A 6,932-nucleotide genomic window follows, 5' to 3' on the forward strand; every position below is an offset into this window, starting at 1 on the left:
TTTTGTCACATTGTATGTAGCATTGGGTATCTTTGTCTTTTGTTGAAAATATTAAAATAAACAGATGTTTTTCCGTATTACAATAAGAAGAAAACAGTTAAGTAAAAGTTGCGCGCAGATTTTTTTTCCCGTGGTAGATGCGCTATGGGTTGGGGGGGGGGGGCTGCTACTTTCATTCATCCTGGGCCCCATGATTTCTGTTGGTGGCGCTGCCTACAGGGCTTGTTTACATGTATCTCTACTTGCCAATAATTTGGTTACTCTGGCCAGTGTATATATTTTGTGCTTGATGTATCAGGATCAAGGCTTCTCATCATTATTGCCTCGGTTTTTGGCTTCTTTGCTATACTTATATTATACGGGACTTATGGACTTTCTTTTTTCTTTATCTTAGCGACCATCTTTAGCATTGGCATGTGCTTTTTTCTATTTCCATATTAGCATCACGTGCAATCTCCGCATTCATCGTGACTTTGCTATTTCATGTGTTTGATTCATTTGCTAGCATTACATCCAGTTCAATTCTGGATCAAGTTGCTTAATGTTTCACCATTGTCTGCTCACCATTATTCTATCTGACGGACATTCTTCCTTAATTAGGGAGAGGTTTCATTTACCCCTCCTGTTTTTCTGTGATCGCTGCTTACTGCTTCCTTTTCCCTTTTTTTACTGGAGGTATCCTGTGACTCCAGCACCACCCTCTGAAGTTGGTTACTTTAACAACCAAAAGCCAATGTGTATAACTCAAAATAATATCCTGCTACCGGTGAGCTTTTGGATTCTGTATTTTCTTCTTGGTTATTAGTCTTAGTTGCTCCTGGGTGCTGCCTATTATATTTGTTTTTAGGTTGGTTAGGTTATTATTTACAGAGGTAGTAGAGCTTTTCTCAGCCCCCCTTCTATCTGCCTAGTGAGTCTGTATATTGATACTACCTCATATACAAACCGTAACGCCTGTATGTCCGCAGACCTGGCCAGTCCCCTGTACTGAGATGGGTAAGGGTATAACACGCACCCACAGCAGTGAGGGCGTGCCCGGAGTGTGGTAATTGCGTTGCCGGGCCTGGTGAGTAAGGGTTAACGTTATACTTGCTGAGTCTGGGGTGCCAGAGGTCGGAGGGTAATGTCCAAGTGCCAGAGTTCAGGGGTTGGAGAGAGCAGCGTAGTGATGTCCGAAAGCCAGGGTTCAAGGCAGGAGAAGGCAGCGTAGTCAAAGTCCAAAGCAGAGTTCAAGTTCAAACCAAGGCAATCCAAACAAGGGCAGGGACAGGAACCAAAGCTGAAATAGATAAGGGAGCTGGGCATAGACACTGCACACACAGGAGCTACAGGAAAGCTATGCAGAGCAAGGAAAGAGAGGACAGACTCGGGTTATAAAGGAGGGAGGACAAATAGCAGGAAGGGGTGGAGCAGGGGTTTGGCTGGGAGCTTGTAGGGATAGGTGTGTGAGAGTAGGGGAGGAGACAGGGAGGTAATCTAATGTAATGGCCTGTAAGCTCCGAGGGGTGGAACCAGTTCCAGGGGAGGATTGGTAAATAGAGCGGGTGTGCGCGCCCTCTGTAACGCGGTCACGTGCGCGCAATACGCGAGTGCCAGAGCGTGGGGAAGCATCGCGGAGGAGGTGCTTGGCTGAAGGGTAAGAGAGGGGGAAGGAGAGGAGGAACTGGGTAAGGGGACGGAGGTGCGCCGAGGGGCGTGAGTCCCCTGACGGGAGAGAAGAGAGCGGGAACGCGAGCGCACAGTGAGAGGAGCACGCATGTGTGCGGACCGCGAACGGGAGCGCGTCGACCGCGCCGCAAGGGAGTGGGGCAGCGATCGGGAAGGGTTAGCCGGAGGGACCAAGGTGACGGGGACACGCTGGGAAGAGCGAGTCCCCCGATCCGTTACACAAACACAGAAAATTACAGACATGTATATGTTGGATTAGAGTACGCCTGATTTCAGGTTATGCATGACTAATACATGCGAGGTTACTCTCTTAGTTTATAGCACAGCTTAGCGCTACTATTTAGGTTAAAGAATGTAGGGAAGCAAGGAGCACAGCTGAAGTAGAAATCTGCAGGGAGAGTCCTGTAGAAAAAATGAATAAGGGGCACAACTCCGTGCTAAAACTGAGGGTGGTTTATTGGATAATTGCACAGAGACAGAAACACAGCCCACACACCGACATGTTTCGTCCCACGGGACTTTATCAAGGTGTACCACATCACTATACCTCCTTACCTTTAATACACCCATTTCGCGCCAAAATCGCCCAACCGAGTACACTGCGCATGCGCGCCGGCGACGCGTCGCATCTCCGTGACATCGCCTCCCCTCTGGCACTAGTCCTGGAGTCAGAGACCACGTCACTGGGATGCGTCCGTTTCCACCCTGGAACGCATGCCAGCTGTGCTCCTATTGGGCGGAGGCGGAAGAGGGATGAAAATTACATTTTTTTACATTTTTTTACACTCAACAACTTTATTAGTATAAAAAAAGACAAACATATTTTGCCCATAGCTAAACTTTGCAAACAGACACATTGCTAGTTTAGTTTAGGGTTACATTAAAAACAAATGCTAATCACATTGAATAACCTTTGATAAAATAAAAATAAAAAGAGAGAAGATATTTTAAACAGTCACAAAACTCCATTTAGACTACAATCATTTTAGAAGATTATATTCTAATCTAAGTAGATAAGTTTATACAAAAATACTATAATATGAATATTTGTATCAAGCACTAACTTGAATGCTGGAATTATTTATGGAAGTTCCTATCTACCTATATGCTGTAATACAGTTTGTGAGTCTATACACTTGTATGAGCGTCAATCTCTACGTTTATACATATTTAGGTTAAAGGTAGTTTTTCTATTTATTAATACAACTTTATTATTTTACTATTAGTGGAGATGAGTGCAGTACTCAGGGATCCTAGCTTTTAAATCTGGTTTGCCGTAACATATATAAACATACCCTATCACGTCTTCTATTTGCTTGATCTCTACAAAAAAGGGAATACTCCTCTAAATTAACTGCCCAGTCCTTAGTCTCATCCCACCATGTTTCAGTAATGCCTCTGGTATCATGTCGCTCTGTTCTAGCTATTATTAAAAGCTCCCCTACTTTATTTGCCAGGCTTCTTGCATTAGCAAACATGCACAGAAGGTTGTTACCAGGCTGTGCTATTGTTTGCTTACCTGCTCTTGCCTTTCTCCTCCCATTGATCTGAGTCTTTAGACGTTTACTAGTATTTATATGGGTGACTCCCTGCTTGCTAAACTCCCTCTCCCCCCCCCCCCCCCTTCACCTCCATGACCCATAGCTATTTCCCCATTCCTAGCTATTCTGGATATTCCTTTACTTCTACTTGCCCCTGCCCTCACCTTATTACTTTAAAATCTCCTTCAACCTTTTTAACTTCCTCCCCACTAGCACAGAAGATCCCTCTTTGTTGAGGTGCAATCCATGCCTGCTATAAAGATGACATCTCTAAGAGAATGAGTCCTACTGTAGTGCTCTAAAAACCCAAATCTCTCCTTCCTACATCACTTTCTTCGCATGCATTAACCTCCCTTAGCCATGCCAGCCTCTCAGGAGTAGTGCACGGCACTGGTATTTCTGAAAATACTACCTTGAGGTCCTTGCCTTATGCTTACGGCCTAATTCCCTGAAATCAAGGTTTAGAACTCTCTATCTTTAGCTTTGTCATTGGAACCAATGTGTACCAATAGCGCCGGGTCAGCCCCTATCAACAATTTGTCTACCTGATCCGCAATGAGCCGAACACAAGCACCTGGGAGACAACAAACTTTTGGTTCATGCGGTCACGGCAATAGATTGTCCTGTTTAACCTCCTGGTGATTGATTCCTGTAACACCACAACCTACCAAGGGCTCTGAGTATCCCGAGTCCCCTCTGTGCTGGAAGGACTATTCCTTTGGCTGCTGTAGCAATCAGTTTCCCCCAGCATTGACATTCCTACCTGGACACCCCCAATTTTTCACTAAATCTGACCAATATATAGGGATGGGTCAACTCAGAACTGGCCTTCCTCTTCCTGTTGCTTACTGTTTACTCAGCTAGTTACCTCTTCCTTGTCCTCAGTCACAGCTCCAACCTCTGCACCACTAGTCCCAGCCAGGGCCTGCTTAGTGAGCAGTAAATTCCTTTCAAGATTGCCAACGTCCCTCAATGTTGCAAATTGCCTCTTCAGATCAACAATCAGACTCCAAAGAGACCTTTCCTGATCGTCCGTTTCGGGCCAAGAACGTGATGACGTCAAGGGGTCACGGCACCCCGCGCGCACAAGATTATGTCACAAGAGACCATGCCAATGTGAATTGCCAGTCCCTGAGAGCAGACCAAGAGAGTCCCCGATCTGCCCTCAAGTGTGCACATGCGCGCGAGAACCGCCCCCACAGCATCATCAATTCCCATGGAAACCAAAGACACTGATCTTATATCCCGATCTACCCGGAATCCAAAAAAATTTTATTATTGAATTCAACAACTTTATCAAGCGTGCACAAGGTACAAAATTATGAAACAAGAAAAAAAAAACACTAAAAACATAATTGTAAATTTCGTTTCACCTCCTCAGACACAAGCATTGGGCACAGGAGTAGCCAAGTTCATAAGAAAATAATAATACTTAATGTACATAAAATGTGTATATTATATAGAGTACATAAAGTATAAGCAAAGAATATAACCCAAAAAATAAAAAAACACACATATGCACAAAAAGACATAAATATACAGCAACTCTCACAATCAGTAATCATCAATGTAAAATGAATGTATACGATAATTCAATTCAAATTCCTGTAACACCATATCTTTATTTAAAAACAGATTAACAAGAAATAATATAAATAATGTCTATATGGACCAAATTGTCCACATCCAAAACATTAGCATTAGGTTATATTATGCAAGATTGAAAATTCCAAATTTCCAATAGAAATTTTCAAAATCTAATTGATCCTAGGGAGTACTGTGAGACCATTTGAGAAGTCATATCCATATAAATGTTCAAAACTCAAAATCGACTCTTAAAGGATATTGTTATATATAAGATTATTTTTTAATTTATATAGATTTTATCATTTGAATATTCAAATATCATCATCAAAAGACCTCACAGGGATTATTTATTTAATTTATTTATTTATTTATAAAATGTTTTACCAGGAAGTAATACATTGACAGTTACCTCTCGTTTTCAAGTATGTCCTGGGCACAGAGTTAAGACAAATAATACATGGTTACAAATACAGTTACATAAATGAACTGGGAATCCATTATATACAAGACATTGCATGCACAGCTAAAGAAAATATATATTATAGGCGTATGAAACTGTTACAGTTCAGATTAAAATGTGAGACAGCCTTAGATTTGAAAGAACTTAAACTGGTGGTGGATGTGAGAGTCTCCGGTAGGTTGTTCCAGTTTTGGGGTGCACGGTAAGAGAAGGAGGAGCGGCCGGATACTTTGTTGAGCCTTGGGCCATGAACAGTCTTTTGGAGTCTGATCTCAGATGATAAGTGCTGCATGAGGTAGGGGTGAGGAGCTTGTTCAGATAGACGGGTAGTTTGCCCAGAACGTATTTGAAGGAAAACAGGAAAGGTGAACTTTGCGTCTAGACTCGAGTGATGACCAATCTAGGTCTTTGAGCATTTCGCAGTGATGTGTGTTGTAGTTGCATTGGAGAACAAAACGACACATTGAATTGTATAGGATGTCAAGTTTGCTAAGGTGAGTTTGAGGTGCTGAGACATATACTATGTCTCCATAGTCGATAATTGGCATTAGCATCTGCTGTGCGATACACTTTCTGACCAGGAGACTTAGGGAGGATTTGTTCCAGTAAAGTACACCTAGTTTGGCATAGGTCTTGAATGTCAGGGTATCAATGTGCATCCCGAATGTTAAGTGGGAGTCAAACCATATGCCCAGGTATTTAAAACGAGTGACAGGAGTTAGGGTGGTGTTAGCGTTGGTTCTGATCTGTAGCTCAGTCACTGGAAGCTTTACAAATTTTGTCTTGGTCCCAATTACTATGGATTACTATCCAATGTAACTCTAATTTGTCTAATATTCATGGAGAAGGTCTAGAGTATAGCAAAAAAATATTCCTGTATAATATGAAAAGCTTTTTATATATGGATCCATTCATATGGAATATAGGGAGATATATTATAAATCTTATATATTCCCACATTCCATAGAAGAAATCACATTTACAAAAAAAAAATCACAAGAAAATGTTTCCAAATCACAACATTTCATGTATCGGTCTCTCCAAGTCCCAAAATATATATATATATCTGCAAAAGGTCCTAATCACCATTTGGAAAATTAAACCTCCGTTTTTAAATGGACCAATAAAATTGTATTTTTTATACTATTTTTGACCCTCTCTCCTGGCTGTGCCCTATACCTTCCACTTTGTCTGGATTCTAGCCTAATACCATCTTCTCAATCCAAAACCAGCAACCAAGAACCAAGGGATGAAATATAAAACATCCTTCCTTATGCGGCTTTCTAGCTTTGCATATGCGTTTGGCTAAGCTGTTGGTAAGCTCTCTCTAAAGAATTTGGTTACAGTAGACATGTAACTAGTTTTTAAAAAAAAATGCTTATACAGCTACTTATCTAATTTGTGTAAAATTGTGTCCGTTCCCTACTTTTAACATGTTAAACATGCCACTGCTATTAACTCACTTTGGATTTAGGGGAGCCTACCCCCTTTAACACATTCCTTACATCCAAATATCATGTTATATTTATGATCATCATGTACTGGGCAGATGAAAACACAGTTACAAGAAAAACATCCTTGTATTTTAAGATGTGGACACAAGAGCAAAAATGTGAATTTACGAGACGCTTTGCAAATATTTCATGCAGCACAACACAATGAAACGGATCTATTTG

The sequence above is a fragment of the Ascaphus truei genome, chromosome 8 (assembly GCF_040206685.1).
Source record: "Ascaphus truei isolate aAscTru1 chromosome 8, aAscTru1.hap1, whole genome shotgun sequence".
Classification (NCBI taxonomy): Eukaryota; Metazoa; Chordata; class Amphibia; order Anura; family Ascaphidae; genus Ascaphus; species Ascaphus truei.